The following is a 17,519-nucleotide window of genomic DNA, read 5'->3' on the forward strand; positions in this document are numbered from 1 at the left end:
CCTTGGAGAAAGCTGGCTACTTATTAGTTTCACTGAATCAGTAGTTTTCAGGTTCAGTGAGAGACCCTGACTCAGTATATAGGGTGGAGAGGAAGATACTGATGCCAGTGGCTGGCCTTCACACACAGAGCACACATGTGTGTGCGCATGCGTGCATACACACACACACACATTTGTCAGTGCACATGAATAGTCACATGTGCAGCAAACACACGTGCAAGAAAATTATAGACTTTAAGTTTCTACTGTAACATGCAAAGAGTTTGGAAGGCATCAACCCTTTCCTCACAGGAACAAAGAAAACCTCCACAATTCCTCTTAGAGCCATAACTGACTTGTCACAGATCAACTTGCCACAAAAACCACGGAGCCAGACAGTCTTGAAAAGCTGGGAGGCGACTTCAGTGTCACAGAGCTTCCCCTGGGTGATGGTTAATTGTCAGTGTGATGGGATTTATTTATTTATTTATTTTATCCACTGAAAAAAATTCATACCGCATGTTTTCACCCTTACTCAATTCTTCCCCGATCTTCTCCAAGTCCCTACCAACTTGACTTTGTGTTATTTTTCTCTTGCTTAAAAAAAAACAAGACAAAACCCCCAAACTTTTGCTTGTTTGTTTTGATTTTTATTTTTGTGACTTTTTTGTGTGTCTTCCTTCTTTCATTCCTTTGTTCCTTCCTTCCTCCCCACCTCTCTTCTTCTCTCTTCCCTCTTCTCTCTTCCCTCTTCCCTCTTCCTCTTCCTCTTCCTCTTCCTCTTCTTCTTCTTCTTCTTCTTCTTCTTCTTCTTCTTCTTCTTCTTCTTCTTCTCCTCCTCCTCCTCCTCCTCCTCCTCCTCCTCCTCCTCCTCCTCCTCCTCCTCCTCCTCCTCCTCTCTCGTTGTCCTCCTCATCATCTTCTTGGGAATCTTGCGTGAGACAGATGTCTCCTGGGATGGTGCTGGAGGAGCCCAGCAAATGCTTCATTTCCATGGCACCTTCCAAACACAAATACTTGAGCATTTGGAACAAAAGACCATGCAAAACTGCAAAGGTCAATGAGCACTGCGGGGCACAGCGTCAGGCACTGTGCTGTCTCTCTGCTATGATGCTGGCTTAGGGTTTTCACTGTTCTGAGGGCACGTGAGAAGAGCATCTCGCACATTGTTTTTTGCCAACAGCTGCCTCCTCTGTGAACACATATGCTGTGTGCTTCTCACTGCTGAATTCCTGTCCCACTTTCTCTAAGCTAACCACGAAGAACCTCTTTCTCTGCTAGGAGCTGCTTACATCTTAAAGACAGGATTTAGATCACACTCCAATACTGTCACATTGAACACACTCTGTTCATGTCTTGCTGTTTAGTTTTAATCAGCTGTGTTGTTGTTTCCATGGGCTCAATGCTGAGTCCATGCCGTGGAAGACAGTGACCCAAGAGGGGGCTGCTTTCGATGATAGGCATAGGAGAGCAGCAGCTTCGATTTCTAGGAAGAGTGGGACTCAAAGACGATTCTAAGATCAAAGGGACCTTAGATACAGTGATGAGTTTAAAATCTCAACTTGCTACAACCTACAATTATCTAGGGAGAGAGTATTAACAAGGAGTTGGATCAAGTTGTACTATGAGCATGTCTTTGGGAAACATCTTGATTGTTAACTGATGTAGAAGATGTGGGCATCACTGTTTTCGGGGCAGGGGAAATTAAGGCATGTTTATGGGTTTTGATTTTCTCTTTATGAGAGCTATTAAAAAGCCTGAGGTGCTCACCACTAGCCCCTCTCTGGCTTTATTTGGGGGAAGTAATGTCTGGCTCTGGTGTACACTCTTAAAATGCCTGTCTACCATTGTATCCTGTAATTCAGAAGCCACTGACTGGAGCTGAGCTGGTATATCACCATGACCCCGAGCCTACAAAATTGAACTAAATAATGCACTCCTCTGTGTGTGAGTGTGTGAAAGTGTATGTATGCGTGTGTGTATGTGAGAATGTGTGTGAGTGTGTGTGAGTGTGTATGTGTGTGTGCATGTGTGTGTATGACTGTGTGTATGTGTGTGTATGACTATGTGTGTGTATGACTGTGTGTATATATGTGTGTGAGTGTGTGTGTGTGACAAAGAGGAGGGAGAGAGAGAGAGAGAGTGTGTGTGTGTGTGTGTGTGTGTGTGTGTAGTTCACTGAACAACTTTGGGTACTGATCCTTAGGTCCTGCCTGCTCTGTTTTGCTTTGTTTTATTTTTTTTGCAGGGTCTCTAGCTGGGAGCTCACCAGGTAGGCTAGATGGGTTGGCCAGTGAGCTCTAGGGATGTGTCATTTCCACCTCCCCTACCACCGGGTTTACATTGCTTTCCACCTAAACCTGTCATTTATACACGGGTTCTGGGCACTGGATTCAGGATCTTGTGCTTGAAAGCCACGCCCTGTAATGATGGAGATTTTCCCTCAGCTGTCTGGATGTGGTCCAAGAGTGGAGTCATTCGAGGAGGATTCTCAGTGCTTGTAAGAAAACAAGACAGGAGTCTTGTAACCTCAGTTTCCCCCAATACATGGAATTGTTCCTGGGCTGTGTGTCTGTGCCCTCAGTTGTATGGGATAGGAGTGAGATTATTCCAGGTTACTTGTTACAGTTGGCCATTACTCTGTTTATATTCTCCTATGAAAAACATGTTTTAGCTGTGTATGACTTGTCCTTGTGATCGAACGCTTCACTCAGACAACTCTTCTTAACCCTCAGAGGATAAACTGTCTGATGCTCTGAATATACTTGGCTATTGCATGAGACTCTTCTAGTGTCCCTCATTTATCAGCTCCATTCTCCAGGTTCCCCACCATTCTACAGTGTTGAATGCTCAGCCTCACTCCTTTTCTCTAGAAAGTTACTCAGACATTTCATCACAGCAATGAAAATGGTGTAACCCAGGCAACGTGGCATGTTTATAGGAAATTTCTATGAGAATTATCTTCCTTGGGACTAGCACAAGCTGGTAGGGAGCTGAGAAAAAACTTTTATGTAGTAAGCAACTTAGCATGGGAGAAAAGGAGGAAACCCAGATTTAAACTCAGCATTGGAAAACACATGATTATGTAAGTTAACATTTCGAAAAGTCAAGGACAGGAGGTTTTTTGTAAGCAAAACCAACTGCCATATTGTTTTCCCTGTACATGGCTGGTGGCATTTTCCTGAGCTGGAGACACTGCTAAATTCCAGTGGCAGTAATCTAGTAATGAGTTCAAGAGACTTGCAGTGCCTTGGGAAAATGTTCCTAACTCTTCTCACAGTTCTTGACCTACAGCAGGCTCCAGACACACGGGGTCCCTGCGTTACTATGTTTTCTTAGTTGCACAATGCATGTTGGATGCCCTCGTTTTGCATCTCTCTCCCCTCTTTGCCAAGATGCTCCCTTTCCGTGCGAACTGCAGTGAAGTCAGGTGAGCAGGACCCAGTTTGAAGAAACAGCTGGGAGGGGGTGGCACGGAGGTGGCGTATACACCAAGACACAATCTGCAGCCTTCCTAAAAATGGCTCTCCTGGGAGAAATCCACCAACCACTGCCCCTGTTTTACATGTGCTGCTAATTATGCCAGGTAAGGACACTATCCATGGGATGCTGAGTTCTTAATTTAGGGCGTTTGTTGGGAGGAAGTGTTAACTTTATTATTAGTCATTATTCAAGGCATTGAAAGGAGAAAGAGGTCTTGATATTAAGGGAGCTTAGAGGGGTTATACACTCTTTTCTTTTGAAAGCTCTTGCCCCTCATCAGAGCTCAGTGGGCTGTCGTTGGGTTGAGAGGCGTTTCTTCTGCTCTGACCCGGACGAGGGGAGGCAGAAGTGAGGGAGGGGGATGTGCCCTCCTCTCACTGGTCTGATTACAATCGTTTTCTACCCAACCTGTTCTCCTAGTGGTGGCGGCCAGCGATCCTCTGAAAGCAGATGCTGACACTGATCTCAGCAAATTTCCCTCACCTCAAGTGAAGCCACGGCCCTTCTTCACGCATAGTCAGGGCTGCTTGCATCTCTACATTCCCGTGCAAGCCTGTGGCTGCTCTCCTGTTTTTGTTCACCAAGTTCTAGCCACTGTGGTTTCTCTTCAGTACCAGGGCCAGTATAATCTCATTCCAGTGCCTTCCATGTCCCCTCTCAACATTAGCTTCTTGTCCTCAGGTCTGAGTTTAAATCATCTGCCCAAATGTTTTTCCCTGCTTGTCTCCTCAGGAGTAAGCTGTCTCCTTACTTTTGCAAGGGTTTGAAACGGTATTTGTGAAGTGTATTCCGTGTCACTGTGCTGTTTTTCTGTAAGTTCATCATAGTTGTGTTTTCATAGCCTAAGAACAGAGATTCTAACGCCAAATTCTGGGTCAACTCAACTCCTCTTAGCTATCGTTACAAAACCAATCCTGAGATTTGTTACAAAATACTTCTTCATCTATAAAGTGGGAAATAAACTTAATTTTGTGAGGAAATCATAATGAAGAAAGAGACAAAAAGGATATTCATTTTAAAGTAGTTTAAATTTAGGAAAGGGAAAAGTAGATTTTAGCAGCATCCATTTTTATGTCACAAAACTGTTGCAGGTGCCTGGATATAAACTAGATGAGTCCCAGAAAACCCAAAACCAGTGATGAGTCACATTAGCACCTGGAGCATATGCTTTCCTGTGTCCAATGCATTAATTAATTCGTGAGCCCACTCAGAAATCATCTCTTGTTCCCTCTTATGTAATGGATGCTGTGTGCCCATTGAATCAACACATTCTTAGTCTGTAGTATTGGCCTTCTATCTGAAGAAACAGAGGATCTGGGTCCCTTCCTGGCCTAAGCTCAGTTAGGGAAAAGATCAGAATATGGTGCTCTGTCTTAATACTAAGATACCCAGCTCTAGGAGTGGAGGGGTAGAAACAGGAATTGTCATTTACCATCACTTCCGGCGACCCAAGGGGGACATGAGCCTTCCTCTTCTTCTAGAACTCTGGGCTCTGTGTGTTTATTTGATTCCCAGATGGGGGGAATGCTTTCATCAATTCATAGAACAAGTATCCCTATGACCCTTCTAACTAAACGATGACCTTTATAATTAAATGATGATCTCTTCAGGTTTGTCTTCACCAGCATGCAGGGAAAGGGTTTACTCCACCAGAAGATAGTGATTGATTCTAGAATGTCGTATTTTGTTGACCTATTGGGGTTAAATCTTTGTGTTTTCCTTTTTAATTTTGATGATCGATAGGTGTAAGGAGACAAAGCCTGAAATTCATGGCAACTAGAAATCAAATATTGAACTGACACCAAATGGGAGCACTAGCTAAAAATGGAGAATTTGAAATGGATGGAAGATGTAATAATGCCTATCGTTTTTTTTAAAACTCAGAATGGGTGTTTGAGATTGGAAAGTTAATTGGATTATGATCATGTGATTTTTCTTTCTCATTTTGTTTATATATGGATTACATTGATGGAGTTTTGTATGTGGAACCATTCCTGCATCCCTGGGATGAAGCCTACTTGATCATAGTGGATGATTTTTTGATGTGTTTTTGGATTCGATTTGCCAGTATTTTATTATTTTAGAATCAGTGTTCATGAGGTACATTGGTCTGTAGTTCTATTTCTTAGCTGTGCCTTTGTGTGGCTTTGATACTAAGACTATTGATGCCTCTAAAAAGAGTTTGGCAATGATTATTGTATGGAACACTTTGAGGAGAATTGGTATTAGCTGTTCTTTGAATTTCTGGTAGAATTCTGCACTGGAACCATCTGACCCTGGGCTTCTTTTGGTTGGGAGACTTTTGATGACTGCTTCTATTTCATTAGGGGTTATAGGTCTATTTAAATTGTTTATCTGTTCATGATTTAATTTTGGTAAGTGATATCTATCTAGAAAATTGTCCATTTCCTTTAGAATTTTGAATTTTGTAGAGTACAGGTTTTCAAAGTATGACCTGATGATTCTCTGGATTTCCTCAGAGTCCATTGTTATGTCCCCCTTTTCATTCCTGATTGTGTTAATTTGCATGCTCTCTCTCTGCCTTTTGGTAAGTTTGGATAAAGGTTTGTATATCTTGTTGATTTTCTCAAAGAACCAACTCTTTGTTACATTGATTCTTTGTGTTGTTTTCCTAGTTTCTGCTTTATTGATTTCAGCCCTCAATTTGATTATTTCCTGGCATCTACTCCTCCTTGGTGAGTTTGCTTCTTTTTGTTTTAGAGCTTTCAGGTGTGCTGCTAATTCTCTAGTGTGACTATTCTCCAGTTTCTTCATGTGGGTTTAGTGCAATAAACTTTCCTCTTAGTACTGCTTTTAAAGTGTCCCATAAGTTTGGGTATGTTGTGTCTTCATTTTCATTGAATTCTAGGAAGTCTTCAATTTGTTTTTATTATTTCTTCCTTGAACCAAGAATGGTTCAATTGTGCATTGTTCAATTTCCATGAGTTTGAAGATTTTCTGCAGTTTGTGTTGTTGTTGAATTTTAACTTTAATGCGTGTTGGTCTGATAAGATACAGGGGGTTATTCCAATTTTTTTGTACCTGTTGTGGTTTGTTATGTTGCCAAGTATGTGGTCGATTTTAGAGAAGGTTTATGTGGCACTGAAAAGAAGGTATATTCTTTTGTGCTTGGATGGAATGTTCTATAGATGTCTGTTAAACCTAATTAGGTCATAACTTATATTAGTTTGTTTGCTAAGTTTCTGTCTGTTGGTCCTGTCTAGTGGTGAGATTGGGGTATTGAAATCTCCCACTCTAAGTGTATGAGCTTTTATGTGTGATTTGAAGTTTAGTAATGTTTCTTTTATGAATGTGGATGCCTTTGTATTTGGGGCACAGATGTTCAGAATTGAGACTTCATCTTGATGGATTTCTCCTGTGATGAATATGAAATGTCCTCCTTCATCTCTTTTGATTGATTTTAGTTTAAAGTCTAATTTGTTAAATATTAGGATTGCTACCCCAGCTTGTTTCTTGGGTCCATTTGACTGGAGAATCTTAACCTAACCCCTTACTCTGAGGTAATGTCTGTCTTTGAAGTTGAGGTATGGTTCCTGTATGCAGTAGAAAGATGGATTCTGTCTTTGAATCCATTCTGTTAGTCTGTGTCTTTTTATCGGTGAGTTAAGAGCATTAATATTGAAGGATATTGCCGGGCGGTGGTGGTGCATGCCTTTAATCCCAGCACTCGGGAGGCAGAGGCAGGCGGATCTCTGTGAGTTCGAGGCCGGGCTGGACCGATAGCCTCCAAAACAATACAGAGAAACCCTGTCTCGTAAAAACCAAAAAAACAAAACAAAACAAAAAAATATTGAGGGATATTAATGACCATTGATTGTTCATTCTTGTTTGTTTTGGATTTGTTGTTGTTGTTGGAATTGCAGGTGGATTTCTACCTTTTTTTCTTTTGGCTGTTGGTAAAGTGGGATTATCTATTGCCTATGTTTTTCTGTTTGTAGCTAACTTTCTTGGGTTGGAATTTTCCTTCCAGAACTTTCTGTAGGGCTGAATTAGTGGATATGTATTGTTTAAATCTGGTTTTGTCATGGAATATCTTGTTTTCTCCATCTATAGTGATTGAAAGCTTTGCTGGGTATCGTGGCCTGGGCTGGCATTCATGGTCTCTTGTGTTGGTAGATTATCTATCCATGACCTTCTGACTTTCAGTTGAGTGTAATTCTGATAGGTTTGCCTTTATATGTTACTTGGCCTTTTTCTTTAGTTGCTCTTAATATTCTTTCTTTATTCTGTATGTTTGGTGTTTTGATTATTATGTGATGAGAGGACTTTTTTTGTGGTCCACTCTATTTGGTGTTCTGTAAGCTTCTTGTACTTTCATTGGCATTTCTTTCTTTAGGATGGGAAAGTTTTCTTCTGTGACTTTGTTGAATATGTTTTCTGCACCTTTGAGTTGGTTTTTTTCTCCTTTTTCTATATCTGTTATTCTTAGGTTTGGTCTTTTCATGGTGTCCTATATTTCCTGGCTAGTTTGTGTGAGGGATTTCTTGACTTACGATTTTCTTTGGTAAATGAATCTTTTTCTCCTAATGTAATTTCAACGCCTGAAATTTTGTCTTATATCTCTTGTATTCTGTTGGTTATGCTTGCATCTGCAGTTCCTGATTGTTTACCCAGATTTTCTATTTTCAACAATCCCTCAGTTTTTGTTTTCTTTGTTGTCTCTCTTTCAGTTTTCAGGTCTTGAACCATTTCCTTTATCTGTTTTATTGTTTTTTCTTGGCTTTCTTTAAGAGATTTCTTGATTTTTTGTGTTTTCTTTTATTCCACTTCTTTAAGGGATTTTCTCATATCCTCTTTGAGGGCCTGTATCATTTTCATGAAGTTATTTTTAAGGTCATCCTCTTCTGCTTCATCTGTGTTGGGATGTTCATGTTTTGCTAGTATAGGGTTCCTAAACTCTGGTGTCATATTGCTTTTTCTTTTGCTTTCTTTTTGGTTTTGTTTTTTTTCGAGACAGGGTTTCTCTGTATTGTTTTGGAGGCTGTCCTGGAACTCGCTCTGTAGACCAGGCCGGCCTCACACTCACAGAGATCTGCCTGCCTCTGCCTCCCGAGTGCTGGGATTAAAGGCATGCACTACCAACGCCCGGCCCATATTGCTTTTTCTGTTGTTGTATGTGTTTTTTATTGTCTTCCCATCCCTTCTTCCAGCGGGTGCAGGAGGAGTCCCTTTCTCTCCTGGTGGGCATAGGTCCAAATTTCCCTTCTGCTGGATGCATGCAGGTCCAATACTCTGATGGCTCACCTCTTCCTGTGGGTGGTGGCAGGACAAGTCATGGGGCCTGGCAATCTCTAGGTGGGCTGGACTGCTGTGATGGGTTCCCCAGGGTCCAGTCCTCAGGCCTCAGGCAACTCTCAATGCCTATCAATTTTAATTTTGGATTACCTGTGCTGGTGGGTACTATGGCTAAACCCACTGATCCTTCCTCTTTATTCATTTTTTCTGGTGAGGATACAATCCAGAATTTGGAAAGGAACACTGTGCCTTGTGTGTTATTTGGGGGCTAAAGCACCAATGGAACCTGGGCAGGAATCCCGCAACAAGACCTGCTGTGCCCAAGGTCTCTCCCATTACATCTGACAACTGGTGGATGCAGAGACAGTGACACAACCCCCTTGCCTCCAATGTAGGAGCTATTTTAGCTCCATTGTTTTCTGTGGGATTGTTCAGGTCCCGTGTGCTAACTATGCCACGGTTCACTGTCCTCTGGCTCAGTCTCCTCACAACTTTTGTTCCTAAATGCGTTCACTTAAAGGTTTGTGTGTGCAAATCCTCATCTCAGGTCAGTGTCCAAGGAACCCCACCCAAGAAAATGGGGCTTATATCACAAGACTGGGAATGTTCTTAATTTGGTTCAGAACAAAGAGGAAATGGGTAACTAAACAAAGTGACTTCATGATGAACTTCTTGAAACTAATATAATTTAAATTAAAAGTTAACCTAAAGTAACTAAAAATTAACAAAACTAAATATTTAAGTACAATTATAAATGTTATGTTAAATTCAGGCTCCATCTCTGAATAAAAATCCGAGTTTCATGAGAAAGATGGATAATGAGATAGGTCTCCAACTCCAGCGAGGGGCTATGGAGCCAGGTAGATCCTTGGTGCCCACTGGATAGTCAGTTTAACTGAATCAATGAGGTTCAGGCCCATGGAGTGACTGACTTATAAAATAAGGTGGAAAGCAATTGACAAAGCCTCTTGATGTTGACTTCTGGCCTCCAAACGTGTGTTCACATGTGCATGTACTCATGTACACATCTACATGAACACACACACACACACACACACACACACACACACACGCACATACTGAAACTTAATTAAGTTGTTAAATTGAAACAGCATCTTTGCTGAGGATATAGTTCTGTAGCATGTTTACCCAGAATGAATGATGTCCTGGGTTCAATTGCAAAAACAAATCAATATAACAAAATCAGAACAACATAAAATTAAAAGGCACAGTAAATTAAATAATGTATCTTTCCTTCTTATCCATTCACATTAGCATGTTATACAAAACCTCACAATCTTACTTCCTGTGAGGGTCAGCAAGGTTTTGAGGTTAGAGGTCTGGATTTGGATTGAGTTGGTGTGTTTACTGATTACATAACCTTGAGCAAGTCCTTGATCTCTTTTTGCTTTAGTTTTTAGTAGCTGTGACACAGGAAAGTGACTGCAGCTTGAATAGCCATCTCAGGGTCAACCTTTTTCCTCAGCTTCTCTCTCTCTCTCTCTCTCTCTCTCTCTCTCTCTCTCTCTCTCTCTCTCTCTGAGCATGTTGATCACCTCCTTTCTTGATTACCCTCACACAAATCTTGGTTGTTATCATAATAATTTATACTGTACATGTCAGATATTTGACACCCACCACCCTCATTGCATCTTCGTAAGACTACATTCACAATTTCATTTTGAGTGAGTATGCCAGTGAGGTGCTGATGCAGAATAGCATCTTCCCAATGATTTACGGACTCAGAATGAACCCACATAGACCTTAGCAGCTGATGCCAGAAGGAAGGTATAGAATAAAGAATGCATAACACTTCTTAGAGTTGTAACATATCATATTCCTTCAAGGCAATCCTACTCATCCTCTTGGATTTTCAGTTGGTATTATCCATCAGAAAAGTAAATGATTCTATACGTGTAGGTTTTAAGTTGCAAAAAGCTGTCATGGGAAACAGCATTGACTTAGGTCCTCATCAAGTAGTTGAGTTTTGTAATCCCAGGGCAGTAGCAGTTCCCTTCTGCAATGATCTCAAGGAAGAGCAAAAAGATAACATGATGGATGATATCATAATCTGATATCCAGTGATCTTTGTTATCTAAATAAGGTACATTGCATTGTACCTTATTTGGTGTCTCTTGCATGTGATAAAACTGAAAAGTGTGTGGGAAGGCCCCATACTGACAACTTAAGATTGAGAAAACATTCCAATGCCATTTCAGTAAGTTGAGTGTGCATGATTTGTTTTCTCCAATTTTGGAACATATCTGTTTGGTGTATTGCCAAGCAAAGCCATCAAAGGCCATGGGGCACTCTATGTTATGTGACAATATTCCTTGGGAGAGGAGAACAAATGTCTACTTGCCCCAGATAGGGAACCAACACAAGACCAAAGTAAGGGTACAGGCCAATTCCAACTTGATGAACCAATGAGTTATTGTGGGGTTATTTACAGGAACAGAAATGAATTGAAGACAGCAGAATCACCATAATCTACCCCAGCATGAACGAGAGCTCATCAAATCTGGAAAACTGGAGTGAACTACACAACCGATCCTCAGCTTCAGAGGTTGAGGCATGTCTTTTCCAAGTAGCCCAGTTATTCTGAGCCTCTTCCAGGTAGCTGGTCTTGTCTCTGATTTCTTCCAGGCAGCTCAACTTGTCTGAAAATATCTCTCAGCAGTTGCTACAGCTCATGTATGTTTGTGAGTGAGTCTGGTCAGTTTCATGGACTTCCTGAAACTACTGAGTTGTTTATTTCCTGCACTTAGGAGCTTCATTGTAGGATGAGAAGTGTCATCTCTCCTTGGAACATATTGTTGTTTCACCTTTCTTTTAGCATCCTATGTGTTTTTTAACTTAAAAAATATTTAATTAATTTTACATACCAATCACAGTTCCCTCTCCCTCCCTTCCCCCTGCTCTACCTACCTCCCCCATCTTCCATATACCCCGCAGAGAGGCTAAGGACTCCTATGGGGAGTCAACTAAGCCTGGCATATTGAGTTGAGGCAGAACCAAGGACTTCCCCCTCTGTATCTAGGCTGAGCAAGGGAATGGGGTCCAAAAAGTCAGTTCATGCACCAGGGATAAATCCTGGTTCCACTGCCAGGGACCCCACAAGTTGCCCAAGCCACACAACTGTCATCCACATTCAGAGGGCTTAGTTAAGTCCAATGCAGTTCTCCAGCTGTCAGTCTGGAGTCTGTGAGCACCTACTAATTCAGGTCAGCTGTCTCTGTGATTTTCCCCACCATGTTCTCAACACCCCTTGCTTTTATAATCCTTCCATCCTTTCTTGGACTAGACTCCAGGAGCTCAGCCCAGTGCTTGGCTGTGGATCTCTGCATCTGTTTTTATCAGTTACTGGATGAAGGATCTGTGATGACAATTAGTTTATCCACCAATCTGATTACAGGAGAAGGCTGGTTCAGGCACCATCTCCACTATTGCTAGGAGTCTGAGCTGGGGTCATCCTTGTGGATTCATGAGAATTTACCTAGCACCAGGTTTATGTACTCACTTATAAGTGGATATTAGGTGAAAAGAAAAGGATAACCAGGCTACAATCCATAACCCCAGAGATGCTAGGTGACAAGGAAGACCCTAAAAGGGACATGCATGGATTGTCCTAGGAAGGGGAAATGGATAAGATCTCCTGGGTAAACTGGGGCAGGGAGGAGATGGGGAGGGGATGGATGATGAGAACATGAGGGAATGGAAGGGTCAAGTTGGGGGAGGGGCAGAGAGGGAGAGCAATGAAAGAGACATTTTGATTGAGGGAGCCATTATGGGGTTAGGGAGCATCCTGTATCTTAAAGAGCTTTCCCACAAGGTGGATAGGTTTTGTCTCAGAGGAAGTTGCTACACAACAACCTTTTATAAAAATTATAAATCCATCTGCAATGGGACCAAAAGCTCATATTGGTAAGAGCTGGTGGACCTGAGACCTAACGTAAGAAGAACAAATTAGTCACCCCTTTCATCAAGGGCATCTTTGATTTCTTTTAAGTCAATGGGCACAGAGTGGTAGAGTTTCTCTTTTACTTTACTGTCTTTGCTGTAGTCCTTTAATTGAATGTGCCTGAATCAAATGAAGTGGCATCCCATCATAGCATTTATAATACAGTTGGCATATTGTAGATACGGAGTAACCACTTGCTTCCTTGATAATGTGTCTCTTCACAGGCAGCTGCTGAAATGGAACCCCACCGTGAAGAAGACAGAATTGATTGAATCTGTCTATTCAGTGGAGTTGGTGTTAATAAGTTTCTCTGCTGACATCTCTAATGAGACAACAACGGATAATTTAATGGTGGAGTCAGTGGTTTGAAATTGCCCAGTACATTTTCAACAGAGTGCTGCTCCATGAGATAATAGATCTAGTACTCTTTGGTCAGTGAGCACTGCTGATTTGCCAGAATTTGGATGTCATTTGTTAGACTGAAGAGTGATTTGAAGTGAATATTTTATAAAAGGAATTTGTGGTTGTAGAATTAATTCAAACACTTCAGGATCCACAAGTTCCTGTGGAGAGTCTAAAAACTATGTGGAAGGAGACATGCATCCATTAGTGAAATTTTCCTAGAATGTTTTATTGTTTTTCTTCAGTGTGGACTTGTTTGTGTAACTGATATAAAGATGTTCAATAAGGAAAGGGCCATGACCGGAAGACTGGGGAGTAACATGGGGGGATTCACTCTGAGTTCAGTCCATGTGTGAGTGGGACCCGCTTTTTGCTTTTATAGGTCCCATAATGAAGAAAAATTGATTCTAAGAAGATAGAGAGCTAGATCAATGTTCTGTCAGTCCTGATGAAAACATTCTGTACTTGAAAATGTTAAGAAACATATATTTTGTTTCTGTTATTTCAACAGAACCCTCTCTGCATTTCCTTCCTTTCTTGACCTTGAGCTAGTTTGTGATTGTTGTTGTATCTCTAATGATGCTGGCAGAGTCAACACTTGGGTTAGACTATTGATTTATATCCACCCTAAGGACGTCAGGGCTGGAAGAAGGCATCTTGGTCGCTGCTGTTGGTCTCCAATTAAGGAAACCAAGGACCACAGGGGTTAGAAGGTAGTTCAAGTCCTGTGCAGTCAGGAAGAGGAGAGAAGTCAGGGTTAAAAATACAAAATGTGATCCCACCATTCCCTGTGGGCTCTTTCTCATTAATGAAATAAGCCTCTGGAAATACAGGACCTAGCTACTGTCCCTCCTGTTACCAAGGCATAGAAATCAATGCCAGCAGAAACTGGATAGAAGGCACAGATGTCTGCTTGCATGCAATACCCATCCCCCCTTTTATACGTCTGTACTACTTCATGGTATGATGCTTCAAATGACGCTGTAACGATAAACGGCACACTTACTGAAAGTAAAACTAAGTATTTATTGTAGAAATTACTCACAAGATACCAAACAAGTAACCCAGATGAGCCCAGTAGTTTTCCACTGCCGAACTGGAAGCCGAAACCCAGAAAAAGAGACCAAGACTTCTGTTGTTCCGTCTTTTATGCCTTTCCCTGTGACGCCCCCTAGCCATGCCCAAAAGTGGGCCTGGCTAGTGATGTAGTTCACCGCCTACGTAGGTATATGTCTTTAGTCATGCCTAAAGTGGGTGTGGTTAGGGGTGTGGTAAACCACTCTTTTATTATGAGATGAGGATCTGTATGCGCCTCTAGTAATTCACATGGCTAATGGCGGCATACAGGCTTCCTCCTACAATGGTAGGTGCTCTCAGGTTTCATTTTGGGGAGTGTATGCTATGAGGCTGACTCTGAGTGGTGGTCTGTTGGTCTGTTCTTAAGGTTTATGAGAATAAGATTAGAGTTTTTTTTTATAAAAAAACAATACAAGAGCAACAAAATCTCCAATCCTTGTCCAATTTGCCATGTGAAGACACAGTGTCAAGGTGCTGTCTGTGAACTTGGAAACATCTGCTAGCAAATTGCTTTTAATTGTCCAGAACTATGGGATATAAATTTCTGTTGTTTCTATGTTACTCACATCATAGACTTTTGTTATAGAAATCCAAAGGCACTCAGATTCTTGGCATGTTGTAGTTAAGATGCCCTAGTAAGAACCTGAAAAACATTAGTGGAGTATTTGAGTCCACTGACTATCTGTGATCTACAAACTTTGTGACAGCCTTATAAAGCAAGCACTGTGTTGACCCAGTGAGAAACTAAGGCAGAGATATATATGGGTAAATACCTAGACTGTAGATAAAGGATCTGACATGTCAGTTATCTGTTATCGCTGCTATTTTATGAGGGTTGACACTGCTGTTCTTACCCAGTCAGGAACTGAGGGGGATCTGTGTAGAGTGAGCAAAGTGGTCCATTCATTCTATTTAACAGGAGCCACGTCAATGAGTATAAGCATTTACATATTCTCTGAAGCAGGATGGAGTGCAAGGGACAGGTTTCTTGCTTGGTTCATGTGTGGCTCCTCCCTCCCTCTCTCCCTCCTTCTTTTCTTTGAGACATGGTCTCTCTATTTAATCTTGGCTGGCCTTGAACTCACAGAGATTCTCTTGCTTCTGTATCCAGAGTGCTTGGATTAAAGGCATGTATTACCATGTCCAGCTTGCTTTCTTTTTTAAACTGAAATATATTCTTATTGCTGTTGCAAATATGCATATGTGTGTTTGAATGAGAATGAAGGTATGTTACTGATGGGGGAAGTCCTTCTGTGCATATGTCTGTCTTATTGGTTGATGAAAAAAGCACTGTTGGCCAATAGGGAAGCAAGATATGTGGGACTAGGAGTTGAGGAGGATTCTGGGAAACAGAGGCAGAATCAGTCACGATGTAGGACTCGAGAGAAGTAACAGGTCAGGACCCTTTCTCCGGTAAGAGTGGAAATACTTAGATTAGCAGTTATGGGCTAATAATTAAGCCAGAGGTAGCCAATAAAAAATCATAGCAATGGCCAACAGCTTCATAATTAATATAGTGTATCATGTGTTATTTGGGGTCTGAGACAGCATTGGGACCCAGGCAGCTGGCGGGAAGAATCCTGTAACATGTTACAGTGTGCATGTGGAGGTCACAGGACGACTATTTTCTCTCTCCTTCTACCATGGGTTCTGAGGGTTGAGCTCAAGTTATCAGTCTTGCATGACAAGTGCTAGTAGTGCTAAACTATCTTGTTGGCTCACTTTCTCAATTTCAATAATTAAAAATTGTACATTTATATAAAACTAAAGGTGACATGGAATACTTAATCCCACCCCAATAAACTAAAGTAGAACAAAAGAGAGAACCAGAGCTTTTGAGATGTTGCTGAGACAACAGAAAAAATTTAGCTATGGTTTATACACTAGATAACACCCAATTTATACATTTCCAAGGTATGCTAACTGTGTTGTGGTTATGCCCGAAAATCCTATATTTAGAAAAACTCAGAGGTGAAGGGATGGCATACCAATATGGCTAAGTAGGTACAATTATTGAGTAACCAGAGGATATTCAAGTGTTCAGGGAATTATTCTTTCTGCTTTTTGTGTATATGTGAATTTTCCATAATAAGAAAATTTTTTTTTGGTTTTACGAGACAGGGTTTCTCTGTATTGTTTTGGAGGCTGTCGGTTCATCCCAGCCTCAAACTCACAGAGATCCGCCTGCCTCTGCCTCCTGCGTGCTGGGATTAAAGGCGTGCGCCACCACCGCCCGGCAAAAAATCACAACTATTTGTTTTCATTTTACAGGTGTGGGTGTTTTGCTTATGTTTATGACATATTCCACATGTGGGCCTGGTACCTGAGGAGGCCAGTAGAGGATGCCAGATCTTATGGAACTGGAAATACAGATGGATGTGAGCCACCATGTGAGTGCTGGGAATTGAACCTGGGTCCTCTGGAAGAGCAGCCAGTGCTCTTAACTGCTGAGCCATCTCTCCAGCCGGTAAGAAAATTTTAAAACATCAAGCTTTATAATTATCACAAGAGCTATAAATTTCTCTTTATATTGTTAAAATATTTTTTGGACAAACTTTAGGTTCCTATCAAAATGGAGCAGAAAGTAAATAGTTGTCATAAAACCATGCCCCCACACATGCCGTTTCTCCCATTAACAATGTCTAATGCTAGAGGGGTTACCTTTGTTCTGGATGATGAGCCTGCATTGCCCTGTTACCTATTGGACTGCAAAGTTTCATGGAGACCTTTTTCACTCAGGCAAGTGTGTAAAGACTTATACCCACCATTGTAGGTCACTCCTAAGTCCTCCTGTACTCCAAATGTTAATCTTCACTTTCTGTCACCCCTGACAATCACTGACCCTTTTCCCTTAATCACTGCTCCCCACGAATTTGTTTTTCTAGAATATTACATAACCAGAATCTCCAATGTGCAGCTTCTTCAGATTTTCTTCCCTCGCTTAGCACACACGCTTGAGTTCCTGCCGTGTGTTTCATGGCTCAGTAGCTCATTTGTGTGTGTGTGTGTGTGTGTGTGTGTGTGTGTGTTGAATTGCATCACGCATTCTAGATACACCAGTTTATGTTTGTCTACTTACTGCATCTGGGATGGCCACCGAGATGGCAACACTAAATAAAAATGCTATCAACTCCCATGGGCTGATTTTTGTGCAGATCTGATTCACTGAGAAGGGTACCTGAATTTTACTGGGAAAACTCAGGAAATTCATTAAGGGAGATGAATAATCTCGCCACCTAGACTGCTACCTAGAACTTTTTTTTTTAAACCACAAACTTCTAGGCTTCTCGTCATAGGTACAGACACGTATTGCATTGTGATTCTACATTACCCACATCTGTTACACAAGTTATACTTAGTG

At 41.5% G+C, this 17,519-nt stretch overlaps 1 long non-coding RNA gene across 3 annotated transcripts in view; it reads left to right on the forward strand.

The window, feature by feature from the left end:
• The window catches only part of LOC106021829, a 139,553-nt gene that overhangs the window by 81,289 nt on the left and 40,745 nt on the right, over nucleotides 1-17,519 (forward strand). For 2 of the 3 annotated variants that reach the window (XR_005870511.1, XR_005870512.1), the window contains exon 3: nucleotides 16,430-16,625. This is a non-coding gene — a long non-coding RNA (uncharacterized LOC106021829). Of the gene's footprint in view, nucleotides 1-11,170; nucleotides 11,335-16,429; nucleotides 16,626-17,519 lie in introns of all 3 variants that reach the window. The other variant, XR_001196983.3, reaches the window with a different exon arrangement.

This window comes from Mesocricetus auratus, unplaced genomic scaffold (genome assembly GCF_017639785.1).
Source record: "Mesocricetus auratus isolate SY011 unplaced genomic scaffold, BCM_Maur_2.0 Super-Scaffold_100023, whole genome shotgun sequence".
NCBI lineage: Eukaryota > Metazoa > Chordata > Mammalia > Rodentia > Cricetidae > Mesocricetus > Mesocricetus auratus.